The sequence below is a fragment of the Tursiops truncatus genome, chromosome 5, assembly GCF_011762595.2.
Source record: "Tursiops truncatus isolate mTurTru1 chromosome 5, mTurTru1.mat.Y, whole genome shotgun sequence".
NCBI lineage: Eukaryota > Metazoa > Chordata > Mammalia > Artiodactyla > Delphinidae > Tursiops > Tursiops truncatus.
Window position 1 is genome coordinate 12,946,859 of NC_047038.1, and position 16,157 is coordinate 12,963,015.

At 36.7% G+C, this 16,157-nt stretch overlaps 1 protein-coding gene across 2 annotated transcripts in view; it reads right to left on the minus strand.

The window, feature by feature from the left end:
- C5H4orf33 (chromosome 5 C4orf33 homolog) overlaps nucleotides 1-16,157 on the minus strand; it is an 88,623-nt gene that overhangs the window by 37,868 nt on the left and 34,598 nt on the right. For both annotated transcript variants that reach the window (XR_012331862.1, XR_012331863.1), the window contains one exon: nucleotides 4,521-4,608. The gene's annotated coding sequence lies outside the window, so the exon portion shown is untranslated. The remainder of the gene's footprint in view (nucleotides 1-4,520; nucleotides 4,609-16,157) is intronic.

Sequence of the window (16,157 nt, forward strand, 5' to 3'; positions counted from 1 at the left end):
CATAAGGCAAATGCTAACAGCCATAAAAGGGGAAATCAACAGTAACACAATCAGAGTAGGGAACTTTAACACTCCACTTTCACCAATGGACAGATCATCCGAAATGAAAACAGAATACACTTTCTTCTCAAGTGCTCACGGAACATTCTCCAAGATAGATCATAACTTGGGTCACAAATCAAGCCTTGGTAAATTGAAGGAAATTGAAATTGTATCAAGTATCTTTTCTGACCACAACGCTATGAGACTGAATATCAATTACAGGAAAAAATCTGTAAAAAATACAAATACATGGAGGATAAAAACTATATTACTTAATAACCAAGAGATAACTGAAGAAATTAAACAGGAAATCAAAAAATACCTAGAAACAAATGACAACGAAAACATGATGACCCAAAACCTAAGGATGCAGCAAAAGCAGTTCTAAGAGGGAAGTTTATAGCAGTACAATCCTATCTCAAGAATCAAAAAACATCTCAAATAAACAACCTAACCTTGCACCTAAAACAATGAGAGAAAGAAGAACCAAAAAAACCCAAAGTTAGCAGAAGGAAAGAAATAAAGATCAGACCAGAAAAAAATGAAAAAGAAATGAAGGAAACAATAGCAAAGATGAATAAAACTAAAAGCTGGTTCTTTGAGAAGATAAACAAAATTGATAAACCATTAGCCAGACTCATCAAGAAAAAAAGGGAGAAGACTCAAATCAATAGAATGAGAAATGGAAAAGGAGAAGTAACTGACACTGCAGAAATGAAAAAGATCATGAGAGGGCTTCCCTGATGGTGCAGTTGTTGAGAGTCAGCCTGCCGATGCAGGGGACATGGGTTCATGCCCCGGTCCGGGAAGATCCCACATGCCATGGAGCGGCTGGGCCCGTGAGCCATGGCCGCTGGGCCTGCGCGTCCGGAGCCTGTGCTCCGCAACGGGAGAGGCCACAGCAGTGAGAGGCCCGCGTACCATAAAAAAAAAAAAAAAAAAAGAATTAAATTAGAACACTCTCTAACACCACACACAAAAATAAACTCAAAGTGGATTAAAGACCTAAATGTAAGGACAGACACTATAAAACTCTTAGAGGAAAACATAGGCAGAACACTTTATGACATAAATCACAGACAGATCCTTTTTGACCCACCTCCTAGAGAACTGGAAATAAAAACAAAAATAAACAAATGGGACCTAATGACACTGAAAAGCTTTTGCACAGCAAAGGAAACCATACACAAGATGAAAAGACAACCCTCAGAATGGGAGAAAATATTTGCAAATGAAGCATCTGACAAAGTATTAATCTCCAAAATTTACAAGCAGCTCATGCAGCTCAACATCAGAAAAACAAACAACCCAATCCAAAAATGGGCAGAAGACCTAAATAGACCTTTCTCCAAAGAAGATATACAGACTGCCAAGAAACACATGAAAGGATGCTCAACATCACTAATCATTAGAGAAATGCAAATCAAAACTACAGTGAGGTATCACCTCACACCAGTCAGAATGGCCATCATCAAAAAACCTACAAACAATAAATGCTGGGGAGGGTGTGGAGAAAAGGGAACCCTCTTGCACTGTTGGTGGGAATGTAAATGGGTACAGCCACTATGGAGAACAGTATGGAGGTTCCTCAAAAAACTAAAAATAGAACTACCATACGACCCAGCAATCCTACTACTGGGCATGTACCCTGAGAAAACCATATTTCAAAAAGAGTCATGTACCACAATGTTCATTGCAGCTCTATTTACAATAGCCAGGTCATGGAAGCAACCTAAGTGTCCATCGAAAGATGAATGGATAAAGAAGATGTGGCACATACATACAATGGAATATTACTCAGCGATAAAAAGTAACGAAATTGAGTTATTTGTAGTGAGTTGGATGGACCTAGACACTGTCATACAGAGTGAAGTAAGTCAGAATGAAAAAAATAAATACCGTATGCTAACACATATATATGGGACCTAAAAAAAGGTTGTGAAGAACCTAGGGGGAGGACAGGAATAAAGACGAAGATGTAGAGAATGGACTTCAGTACACAGGGAGGGAGAAGAGTAAGGTGGGACAAACTGAAAGAGTGGCATGGACTTATATATACCACCAAATGTAAAACAGATAGCTAGTGGGAAGCAGCTGCATAGCACAGGGAGATCAGCTTGGTGCTTTGTGACCACCTAGAGAGGTGGGATAGGGAGGGTGGGAGGGAGACACAAGAGTGAGGAGATATGGGGTATATGTATATGTATAGCTGATTTACTTTGTTATAAAGCAGAAACTAACACACCATTGTATAGCAATTATACTCCAATAAAGATGTTCAAAAAAAAAAAAAAGGAAACCAAGCTGCATTAAAGGTAGGGCTAGGTTGTATCAAATTACAGAATTTTATTTCTAGGTTTTCTACCCATACCTATAAGGGTAAAAAAGTTACATAGAGTTAACACAATTATGTCAAGTCAATGGAATCAATGTAAATACACAGTCCGGCTAACCAGGCTACAATCTCCTTACTGTATCATTTCTTCAATTACAGGGCTTAAAATTTTTGCCCAGCCCTTTTCAAATAAGTACTTCTATTCTCTACCTTGCCTATGTAGACACAGCCCTAAAAGAAAGCCAGTAATTTATGTAGGCTTCTATAGCCATTTTTTATCCTTCTGATAAGTATCTTTGAAGTTATATTTTTTCAGACCTAATACACTACTACTGAGTCATGATCCTTTTTTTAAGATTTAATTGTAGATGGGAAAAAAAGTGATAAAATCAAACTGATCCTTATAGGGGAATCAGTTTATATTTTATAAAGTATATGAAGTATCAACAAAATAGAATTATTAGCTTTATTTAATAAGGTCTAAACATAGCTAATATTTTATATGTGTATTAAAATCATAGGTTACTATTTTGAATTTGTGAAAATATGCATATATTTAGCTATTACCACAAAGTTGCTTTATAGAAGAAAATGGTGAGGCTGTTTATAATCTGAATTTATTCATCTGAAATATAAATATATAAAAGCATATATGTATGTATATATCAGGTAATCTAGTAATTCTATACTTTCACATATTTATCAAATTTAAATACGACTTAATGCATAGCATTTTTACTCCCATTAAGATATAAGACAATATTTAAGTTTTAATTATACCTTACTTATGAGCAAGACATAGAACAAAACAGGAAATATAAGGCTTAGAATTATATAAGGTATCCTATCTACATTCTCGCAATTAATACAGTGATGAGCTAGATACAAATAATAGCATAGGAATAATATAGAATCAAAACTTGGAAAAGAAAAAGTCACATGGTCTTCATTGAGCTATACAAAATTATAACACCATAAAGCTTGTCCCACTGTAGAACAAGGTGATCTCTGAAATTACAAGGCAGTGAATTCAGAACCATAAAAAGGAAATATTACTTCATAACCTTTAGTTAACCTGTAGCTATAGTTCCATAGGAGGCCATGAAAACAAATTCTGTGGTTGGATTTAAAAACTGGATAATTTTATAGCTACTCCTAATATCAAGCTTCAAGCTCATTGCCTTCAGCAGCTGGAATAGAATTCTTTGATCATTCACATCAGTAGACCACTAGGTATGAAGGTAGGTGGTACTACGTGTTATTCTAAAGATTAAATACTGTTTTTTTGGAGTCAAATGACACTGTTTACCACCTTGGTCTCCCTTCTAACATGTGGAGAGTGATGAAGGAGAATAGACGCTGCAGGAAGCTGCCCTCCTAAGTCAGAATTATCATCCTCTTATGGAGTCTTCCCACCAATTTACAAACCCACATGTACAGTAAACCTACTTTTGATAAAACACCAGCATCAGATGGATGCTAGTGTTCCCATTTCCAGGTGATTTCATCTTGAATGATCTTCTGTTTCCAAGCTGAAGCTTCACTGTCCAGAATGCCCACTCTTCTATACATGGTGCTTTAGCTCCTGAGGTTACTTCCTGTATCTATCATTTGCTCAAAAACTACATTTTACAGTGTCTTATCTATACAAACATTTAAATTGTTTGTTAAAATGAACTGTCCTTTCATCATTATACATGTTTATAAACTGCTATTTCCTGCTCTGTGCCTTTGCTCATTCTGCCTCTATCACAGGAAAGCCATTCTCTGCCCCTCCCACATCAACTGTCCCTCTTAATTCCAGTTTCTCCATGAAGTGATTCCTGCTCTCCTCAGATGAAAGTGACACTCCAAACCCACCCTCCCTGTATGTCCAAAATATTGCACCTATATTTCTAGTATTTATCCATTTCTACCTTATTTGAAATGATGTATAAATGAAAACAACTTACCTCTTGCTCAGCTCTCTTGCAGAATGTAAAAATTTTATAAGCAGTTGCTGCACTTAATTCATCACTTGTGTGTTTCTCAGCACGTAGTCTAGTGTCTTCAATGTGCCAATTGCTCCATAAGCAATAATTAAAGGAATGAGGTTTGTTATTTATGGACAATAATCCATGTGGAGAATTGCTTTGCAACATACCTGTTACCAATATCTTTATATAATTCTCACATCTCCTCTTCCAGCTGGCAGTTGTTTTCCTTCTTAGTTACTTTTGAAAATTTCAGTCCTTTAAAATAATAAAAAGAAAATTAATCTCTATAAAGAAAACAAAAAAATACAGTTCTTAGATCCAGTATTCACATGAAAAGAAATACTGCAGTAAGAATAAATAAAAGAGTGCTGAGACTGTCATTATTTTAAACACAGTCTTGTGGTTGTTTCTGGGTAGAGTTGAATAAGGCACCAAAAATATCATTTTGTTAACCTGCTTCTTCCATCTAGTGGCAAAAAGCAGTAAGAAACAATGTCCTAGAAAAACATTGTGATCAGATGGTTCTAAATGCCGTTTCAGGCATTACTTGATGGTGAGAGTCCAACATCCAAGGTTTAGGTTATGAGTATATGATAATTATTAAAAAAAATAATTCTAGCAAATTGGCAGGGTTCAGCTCAGGTAACAGTAGAATTACTTAAATTTGTAAGTGTATTTGCATGTTTTAACAAAGACTTCTGATATGTATATAAAGGTATACATCACCCTGCATTAAATTGTAATGGATTTGTTTTTGGATACATAGTTTTATTTCTGGACCAAATTATTAGATAACTATTTAGAATTCCATTATTTCCTCAGCTCTTGGCACAGGGCTACTGTGCTATTATAAGTTTCAAGAGGTTAAAACTGAGAGCCACTGAAAGTGACCTATCCCATTGGAATTACCAGTTAAAATACTTTTGCAATAATAATAGTAGGCAGTGAAATACATTATGACCTAAGGCATGGGGTCAAATTGGAGGAAAAGAGGTAAAGTTTAAAGGAGGTACAGTCAGCTGTTCTGCATTGTTCAAGCTGCTTCAAAGGCATTAATGAAAAGTTACATGCAACTGCACAGCGTAATTGTGCATGCTCTGCACTCTCAAAGGCCACCAGCTAATACCTAATACATGAGGTTTGACTGCCCTTCTAAAACTTTGTTTGCCTCACTGCAAATGTAATTACTATTTTAGAAGTCAAATGTGGGTTACGCAGAAATGGATAAAATGTTCTCCAAGACAAGTTTTTCCCCTTCACCTATTCAACTGAGCCAGTTAACAATGCATAATGGTAATATAAATTAAGGGTTATCAATATATTAAGTGGAAAATACATTAAGATTACATAAAAGAAATAAAAGTATTAGTGAGTACCATAATTATTTGAAATTCAATATTTTGTATTAAAAGAAGACTTTTTGTTTGCTTCCTAATTTTCAAGAACTGAAAAACCTTGCCTTAACACCCTCAACCCCGAAAGCAAATCTGAGTGTAGAAGGATTGGCTGTTGGTTTTTCTCCTCTCCCTAGCCGCCCTCCTTGCTCAAATGAAAGTAGACTAAAGTTTTATGTTCTGTCACATATAGGGGAGAAGGAGGGGAAATAGAGCGATGACACAGAGGAGAGGGTGAAGCAAAGAAGATGGGATCATAGTGCAAAGCCATCTGAGCAAATAACAGGGCAGAAGGTGGTTCCCATTTCCCCAGTATTCTTGTGGCCAGTCTTCCTGGATTGGGCTAAGGAAAGGGTGCCAATTAACTGGGAGATCACTGGAGCCACTGCCACTGTTTAGATGCCCCAAAAGCCACAAGACTCGAAGCCTCACCCACAATAATTAAATTAACACAAATGATTGTTGCCACATGGTGCCAGCAAGAGCCACGATAGGGATGGAATCCGGTGGCCCAGCAGGACTGCTGGCACCTGTAGTGGAAATTAGTCTGGCACTTGTCATTTACTTCATGATCATGAGTCCTCACGTTATAGGCAATTGAAATGTGTGGAACTCTCTTATGGTGTTATAATATAGTTTTGCTAAAACTAGAGTGTTGGTATTTAAAATTTTCTTTCACAGTGAACAAGTACAGTTCTGGAGAAGTGAACTTCAGGCAAACTGTATATACACAGTTATTGGCATTAATATCCTATTCAGTATGTTTATCAGTTCTTTGACCTTGATCAAGTTATATATCCCTATTTTATGGATGATGATACCCATGTGATAAGGTTTTTATGAGGAACTAAGTGAGAAAATGATTATAAATTCCTTGGAAAACGGTAGATGCTCAATAGATATGAAATATTATTAAGTCACAGGGTACTTAATATATACTAAGAATTTTTGTACATTACCCTGCATATATTAAGGTATCTAACATTTACTTATATGTGCTTGTAAAATAAAATTAACAGTCCTCCCTTTGGTGCAAATATTTCTTTATCATAGCTTACCTTTGTAAACAGGCATGGTGATTTTTTTAAATAGATCTTTACCGGATTATAATTGCTTCACAATACTGTGTTAGTTTCTGTTGTACAACAAAGTGAATCAGCCATATGCATACATATATCCCCATAGCCTCTCCCTCTTGCGTCTCCCTCCCACCCTCCCTATCCCACCCCTCTAGGTTGTCGCAAAGCACTGAGCTAATCTCCCTGTGCTATGCTGCTGCTTCCCACTAGCTATTTTACATTTGGTAGTGTATATATGTCCATGCCACTCTCTCACTTCGTCCCAGTTTACCCTTCCCCTCCCCGTGTCCTCAAGTCCATTCTCTATGTCTACGTCTTTATTACTGCCTTGCCGCTAGGCTCATCAGTACCATTTTTTTTTAAGATTGCATATATGTGTGTTAGCATACAGTATTTGTTTTTCTCTTTCTGACTTACTTCACTCTGTATGACAGACTCTAGGTCCATCCACCTAACTACAAATAACTCAATTTCGTTTCTTTTTATGGCTGAGTAATATTCCATTGTATATATGTGCCACAACTACTTTATCCATTCATCTATCGATGGACATTTAGGTTGCTTCAATTACCTGGCTATTATAGAGCTGCAATGAACATTGCGGTCCATGTGTCTTTTTGAATTATGGTTTTCTCAGGGTATCTGCCCAGTAGTGGGATTGCTGGGTCACATGGTAGTTCTATTTTTAGTTTTTTAAGGAACCTCATACTGTTCTCCACAGTGGCTGTATCAATTTACATTCCCACCAACAGTGCAAGAGGGTTTCCTTTTCTCCACACCCTCTCCAGCATTTGTTGTTGTAGATTTTCTGATGATGCCCATTCTAACTGGTGTGAGGTGATATCTCATTGTAATTTTGACTTGCATTTCTCTAATAATTAGTGATGTTGAGCATCTTTTCACGTGCCTCTGGGGCATCTGTATGTCTTCTTTGGTGAAATGTCTATAGATCTTCCACCTTTTTAATTGGATTGTTTTTTTTTTTTGATATTGAGCTGCATGAGCTGTTTATATATTTTGGAGATTAGTCCTTTGTCCATTGTTTTATTTGCAAATATTTTCTCCCATTCTGAGTGTTGTCTTTTCGCCTTGTTTATGGTTTCCTTTGCTGTGCAAAAGCTTTGAAGTTTCATTAGGTCCCATTTGTTTATTTTTGTTTTTATTTTCATTACTCTAGGAGGTGGGTCAAAAAAGATCTTGCTGTGGTTTATGTCAAAGAGTGTTTTTCCTATGTTTTCCTCTAAAGGTTTTATAGTGTCTGGCCTTACATTTAGGTCTTTAATTCATTTGGAGTTTATTTTTGTGTGTGGTGTTAGGGAGTGTTCTGATTTCATTCTTTTACATGTAGCTGTCCAGTTTTCCCAGCACTACTTATTGAAGAGGCTGTCTTGTCTCCACTGTATGTTCTTGCCTCCTTTCTCGTAAATTAGGTAACCATATGTGCGTGGGTTTATCTCTGGGCTTTCTATCCTGTACCATTGATCTATATTTCTACTTTTGTGCCAGTACCATACTGTCTTGATTACTGTCGCTTTGTAGTATAGTTTGAAGTCTAGGAGCCTGATTCCTCCAGCTCCGGTTTTCTTTCTCAAGATTGCTTTGGCTATTCGGGGCCTTTTGTGTTTTCATATGAATTGTAAAATTTTTGTTCTCATTCTGTGAAGAATGCCATTGGTAGTTTGATAGGGATTGCACTGAATCTGAAGATTGCTTTGGGTAGTACAGTCATTTTCACAATATTGATTCTTCCAATCCAAGAACATGGTATATTTCTCCATCTGGTTATGTCATCTTTGATTTCTTTCATCAGTGTTGTATAGTTTTCTGAGTACAAGTCTTTCACCTCCTTAGGGAGGTTCATTCCTCGGTATTTTATTCTTTTTGTTGTGATGGTAAATGGGATTGTTTGCTTAATTTCTCTTTATGATTTTTCACTGTTAGTGTATAGGGATGCAAGAGATTTCCGTGCATTAATTTTGCATCCTGCAACCTTACCAAATTCACTGATTAGTTCTAGTAGTTTTCTGGTAACATCTTTAGAATTTTCTACGTATAGTATCATGTCATCTGCAAACAGTGACATTTTTATTTCTTCTTTTCCAATTTTTATTCCTCTTATTTCTTTTTCTTCTCTGAATTGCTGTGGGTAGGACTCCCAAAACTATGTTGAATAATAGTTGTGAAAGTGGACATCCTTGTCTTTTTCCTGATCTTAGTGGAAATGCTTTCAGATTTTCACCATTGAGTATGATGTTTGTGGTGGATTTGTCATACATGGCCTTTACTCTGTTGAAGTAGGTTCCCTCTATGCCCATTTTCTGGAGGGTTGTTATCATAAATGGGTGTTGAATTTTGTCAAAAGCTTTTTCTGAATCTATTGAGATGATCATTAGGTTTTTATTCCTTAATTTGTTAATATGGAGTATCAGATTGATTGATTTGCGTATATTGAAGACTCCTTGCATCCCTGGGATAAATAACACTTGATCATGGTGTATGATCCTTTTAATATTTTGTTGGATACTGTTTGCTAGTATTTTGTTCAGGATTTTTGCATCTATGTTCATCAGTGATACTGGACTATAATTTTCTTTTTTGTGATATCTTTTTCTGGTTTTGGTATCAGGGTGATGGTGGCTTCGTAGAATGAATTTGGGAGTGTTCCTCCCTCTGCAATTTCTTGGAAGAGTTTGAGAAGGATGGGTGTTAGCTCTTCTCTAAATGTTTGATAGAATTCATCTTTGAATCCATCTGGTCCTGGACTTTTGTTTGTTCAAAAATTTTTAATCACAGTTTCAATTTCATTACTTGTGATAGGTCTGTTTATATTTTCTAATTCTTCCTGGGTTAGTATTGGAAAATTGCACCTTTCCAAGAATTTGTCCATTTCTTTGTGGTTGTCCATTTTATTGGCATATAGTTGTTTGTAGTAGTCTCTTAAATCCTTTGAATTTTTGTGGTTTCTGTTGTGATTTCTCCTTTTTCATTTCTTATTTTACTGATGAGAATCCTTTCCCTTTTTTTCTTGATGAGTCTGGCTAAGGGTTTATCAATTTTGTTTATCTTCTCAAAGAACCAGCTTTTAGTTTTATTGATCTTTGCCATTGCTTTCTTTGTTTCTATTTCATTTATTTCTGCTCTGATCTTTATGATTTCTTCTACTGACTTTGGGTTTTCTTTGTTCTTCTTTCTCTAGTTGCTTTAGGTGTAAGGTTAGATTGTTTGGGATTTTTCTTGTTTCTTGAGGTGAGATGGAATTGCTATGAACTTCCCTCTTAGAATTGCTTTTGCTGCATCCCATAGGTTTTGGATTGTCCTGTTTTCATTGTCATTTGTTTCTATGTTTTTAAAATTTTTTTCTTTAATTTTTTCAGTGATCTCTTGGTTATTTACTATTGCCCTGTTTAGCCTCCGTGCATTTGTGTTTTCACAGTCTTTTTCCTGTAATTGATTTCCAATCTCACAGCATTGTGGTCAGAAAAGATGCTTCACAGGATTTCAACTTTCTTAAATTTTCCAAGGCTTGATTTGTGACCCAATATATGATCTATCCTGGAGAATGTTCCATGAGCACTTGAGAAGAAAGTGTATTCTGCCACTTTGGGGTGGAATGTTCTAAAAATATTAGTTAAATCTATCGGGTCTATTGTGTCATTTAAAGCTTGTGTTCATTTATTTTCTGTTTGAATGATCTGTCCATTGGTGTAAGCAGGGTGTTAACGTCCCCTACTATTATTGTGTTACTGTTGATTTCTCCCTTTACGGTTGTTAGGACTTGCCTTATGTACTGAGGAGCTCCTATGTTGGGTGCATAAACATTTATAATTGTTATATCTTCTTGGATTGATCCCTTGATCATATGTAGTGTCCTTCCTTGTCTCTTGTAACATTCTTTATTTTAAAGTCTATTTTACCTGATATGAGTATTGTTACTCTAGCTTCTTTTGATTTCCATTTGCATGGAATATCTTTTTCCATCCCTTCACTTTCAGTCCGTACATGTCCCGAGGTCTGAAGTGGGTCTCTTGTAGACAGCATGCATACGCATCTTGTTTTTGTATCCATTCAGCCAGTCTGTGATGTTTGGTTGGGGCATTTAATCCATTTACATGCAAGGTTATTATCGATATGTATGTTCCTATTACTATTTTCTTAATTGTTTTGGGTTTGCTTTTGTGGGTCTTTTTCTTCTCTTGTGTTTCCTGCCTACAGAAATTTCTTTAACATTTGTTGTAAAGTTGGTTTGGTGGTGCTGAATTCTCTTAGCTTTTGCTTGTCTGTAAAGCTTTTGATTTCTTTGTCGAATCTGAATGAGATCCTTGTTGGGTAGAATAATCTTGGTTGTAGGTTTTTCTCTTTCATCACTTTCATCCTGCCACTCCCTTCTGGCCTGCAGAGTTTCTGCTGAAAAATCAGCTGATAACTTTATGGAGATTCCTTTTTATGTTATTTTTTGTTTTCCCTTGCTGCTTTTAATATTTTTTCTTTGAATTTAATTTTTGTTAGTTTGATTATTATGTGTCTTGGTGTGTTTCTCCTAGGGTTTATCCTGTATGGGACTCTCTGTGTTCCTGGACTTGGGTGACTATTTCCTTTCCCATGTTAGGGAATTTTTCCACTATAATCTCTTCAAATATTTCCTCAGACCCTTTCTTTTTCTCTTCTTCTTCTGGGACCCCTATAATTTGAATGTTGGTGCATTTAGTTTCATCTCAGAGGTCTCTGAGATTGTCTTCAATTCTTTTCATTCTTTTTTCCTTATTGTGCTCCTCAGTTGTTATTTCCACCATTTTGTCTTCCAGCCCACTTACTCGTTCTTCTGCCTGTTATTGTTATTGATTCCTTCTAGTGTATTTTTCATTTCAATTATTGTGTTGTTCATCTCTATTTGTCTGTTCTTTAGTTCTTCTAGATCTTTGTTAAACATTTCTTATGTTTTTTCAATCTGTGCCTCCATTTTGTTTCTGAGATTCTGCATTATCTTCACTATCATTACTCTGAATTCTTTTTCAGGTAGATAGCCTATTTCCTCTTCATTTATTTGGCCTTATAGGTTTTTACCTTGCTCCTTCATCTGTGACATATTTTTTTGTCTAATTTTTTTTTTCTTTTTGATGAGTGGGATAATGTTCCTGTCTCACTGGTTATTTGGCCTGAGGCTTCCAACACTGGAGTTTGTAGGCTGTTGGGTAGAGCTGGGTCTTGGTGCCAAGATGCAGACCTTGGGGAGACCTCACACAGATGAATATTCCCGGGGTCTGAGGTCCTCTGTGAGTCCAATGGTTCAGACTCGGAGCTCCACTGCAGGAGCTTGGGCCTGACCCCTGGCTGAAGATCCCACAAGCCATGACGGGTGCCAAAAAAAAAGAGAACAATAACAAAGTAAAAAGTAATATTAGACTAGGAAACTAACAGATATGTTAGAAAGAATATAAAAATGTAGATGAAACAACAACCAGAAGGTAAAACAGAACCACTATAGTAAAAAAGAGAAAAAAGGAAAAGAAAGAATAACAAAGTAAAAACATCAGACTAGGAAACTAACAGATGTTAGAAAAAATATAAACTATAGATGAAACAACAACTGGAAGGTAAAACAGAACAATAGTAAAAAAGAGGAGGAGAAAAAAAAAAGGTGGAAAAGGCCATGGTTGTGGAGGGCGTGGCCTAAGCAAGGGCAGGGTTTGGGCAGTGGTGGGGGGGCCTATGCTTAGGATCCATCTCGACCCCACCCTCGGCATGGTGATTTTTGTAAACAATTTTCAAGGCTCCCTCCAAGTCTTTGGGTAGCCAATAAACAATTACAATTAAAATTATGTCAACATTTGTGTCTTGCTTTTTGGAGTTTCTTAGAAAATCTTAGCTGAAGAGCTCAAGATTAATGCAAGGAAATTTAAAAATAAAAAATTTAAAGCGAAAGGAGGCAGATGAATAATAAAAAGAAAACATCTGTTAAAAGTAGGAAGATAAAATTATCACTTAAAATCTTTTAATCCTTGAAGAACAGAAACGCTCATGAATTTCTAGAAGTCTTGCAGCATATGTTTACATGAAGCCATGAGCCCAAAGAATGAAAAAGAAAAGTCATTCCAAAGCACCCAATTAATTTTTCTGTCCCATGGTAATCTGAATTGGAATGAGGCTATAATATGGTAAAATTGTTTGTAAAAAACATATTTAGAGAACACAGACATATTTTCTTCCTATCTGGATAGAATACATTCAAACTAAATGCCTATTCAAGATTTGAAACTTTACTCTTTGTAATTAAGGAGGAAGAAAGAAAGACGGAATTAATTTGCACACAAATGCATCCGAGTTATGATGCCCACTCACTCTTGTTTACTCTTCTGAAGTCAACCTGTAATTATTAGTTGGTCACCTTTAACAGGCAAAATATTTCTGAAGGACTCCCAAGATCACAACAAAAATACAAGATAATTTTAAAATATTTTAGGCTTTTAGGTGAAAGTTCTTTCTTTGCATGTCACATACTTGCTTTTTCTTTCTGAGTCTACGCATGGTTTTAAATAAATTCAGGAGTAATAGATGTGCTCCAGTTTTGACTCAAACTACTGGACTTTAATGTAGAATTTTTTTACAGAATATCAAACCTCTCTGATTTACCCATACCAATCTGTATGTCTCATGGACACAGGTTTGATGCTGAACACTCTTCAACGGTTCTAAACTGTTCTGCTTACTATTTACTAGCAAAAGGACCTCTGGCATCCAGCTTTCCTTCTCATCTTTTGAAATAAAATTCTTTTAGAATTTTCTGCAGGTGCTCCTGAAAAAGCTTATCCCAAACTGACAGGCACTTAAATGTAATCCTCTCACAATAAAACTTTATCTGAAATGCTAATAATTAGAAATATTTACAAGTATAACCAATATATTCCATTTCTCTGTAATACCTATTAGAAATTTTATAGCATCAATTTTATTATAAACACATGGTAGAAAAGAAAAAAACCACTCAAGCAAAGTTTCCATAGGACAGGAAGAACTATGACCCTCCCTAACAAATAGTCACATCCCTGCAGAATTGGAAAATGATAAAAAATAAGTCAAATACCCATTTGGCAAAAAGCAGCAAGTATGCAGGGCCTCCACAGCATGCTGCAATAAGAGTTAGAATCAGGATGGCCTTCACTTGTAAAAACTTAAAACAAAAATACATTTTCAACATTATTTATAACTTAATATATCTTATCAAGGTTAAGGCATTAAGTTTCATTATTTACTAGAAAGTTTATGATTAATAATGTTTACTGGCCTTGGTTGTGTTCATTTATTGATAATGGTGACAGATTACTGTGGCAAATATATGGTCAGAACAAGGTGACAAGACCAATATCACACAGCTAAGTCTGAGAGGGCTACTTACAGTCAACACAAACAATGCTTACTTTTTTTTTTTTTTGCGGTACGCGGGCCTCTCACTGTTGTGGCCTCTCCCGTTGGGGAACACAGGCTCCGGATGCGCAGGCTCAGAGGCCACGGCTCACGGGCCTGGCTGCTCCGCGGCATGTGGGATCTTCCCGGACCGGGGCACGAACCCATGTCCCCTGCAACAGCAGACGGACTCTCAACCCCTGCGCCACCAGAGAAGCCCATGCTTACTTCTTTTAAGGTTGTTTGTTCTTTTAAAATAGTATGAGAGGGCTTCCCTGGTGGCTCAGCGGTTAAGAATCCATCTGCCAATGCAGGGGACATGGGTTCGAGCCCTGGTCCAGGAGGATCCTGCACCACATGCCGCAGAACAACTAAGCCCGTGTGCCACAACTACTGAGCCTGCACTCTAGAGCCCGTGAGCCACGACTACTGAGGCCCACATGCCTGGAGCCCGTGCTCCGCAATGGGAGAGGCCACCGCAATGAGAGGCCCACGCACTGCAGGGAAGAGTAGCCCCCGCTTGCCGTGGCTGGAGAAAGCCCACGCACAGCACGAAGACACAACGCAGCCACAAAAAGAAAAAAAAATAGTATGATAGTGCTATTAATGGAGGGAAATTCTGTTTATCTTTTCATTATTTGCATAAGTTTAGAGGAAGCATTTTCAGCAACTCTTAACTTACAATCTGGCTTTAGTCTTAATATGACATTTGTTATATCTCCTGAACTAAAACTGGGAACAGATCTTCATTAATTAAATTATTGTCATTTATTCAAAATTATTTCTAGGGCTTCCTGAAACAAAATATTTAGCTTATACTATAGCGGGTAAAAGACAAATTAGGCACAAATCACGTCCCCATGAAGCTCACAGTTTAGTTGGGAGATAATTGGATAAGACAAAATGCAAAAATGATAAAGTGTAATAAAAAAGACATGCAGAAAAAAATTTTTTATAAAGTTTTTGGAAAGAGAACTTACTAGCAACAGAACATTGAAAGTTGGATAGGATGTGTGTATGTTCTAAGAAAAAGGTTTTCATTCATTAATTCACTCATGTTTGGACCGATTACTCTATAAAGACACTAATTTAGATCTGTCCACTCTGTGAGAGAAAACTGAAAAAAAAAAAGGTGTGGTAATTTCCTTTCCCACTCACCAGAATATAGCCAGGCTATGTGTCATAGCTCTGAATTTCTTCACTGTTGCACTGTAGGACCTAAAGCAGAAGTTCCCAGGAACCTAGAATTCAATCAACATGTCCAATTGTATTTGTGTGTGTGTGTGTACAAGTAGATAAGACTACGCTCAGAACCATTTAAGTGGCCAACCTGTAGAAAGGGATGGTTTAGAGAGTTTTCTGAATGAAAACTATAGACAGAGGTTTGGGGAATTAGAGGATTTTGTATGCAGGTGGAAACCCACGACACTCCTATGCAGAGCCCTTGGGATGTGATAGAGCCTTTGACTGGGTGGGACAGAAATTTGAGGAGGCTGACCACAAAGAAAATAAAAGACTTCTGTGTCCGAGCTTGAATAGGAAGCAGTTGAGTCATGAGTTCAAGGGAACACTGTGGTTTTGTACTATCAAAATACTAATAACCAACGTAGATGAAAGAACAGAGAATACTTCCATAAATATTTTACACTAAGTAAGACTCCTAGAACTCTTAAAACATCCTAGGAAAGGTGAGAAGACCCCTGAAACATGATTGATAGTGAGTGTCCTGTCAGCCAGGTAGGTGTGGTCTTGGAATAGCTGATCCATTTTAAAGAAATGTAACATTTCTTTACCCATATTATAAAAACAAATTTTCTATCTGCTGCATATTCAAGTATTCAACAAATATGTATCAAGTTCCTACTGTGTCAGACATGGTTCTAGGGAATATCTCACCTGGAGCTTATATCTGAGTAAGGTGAAGAGACATATA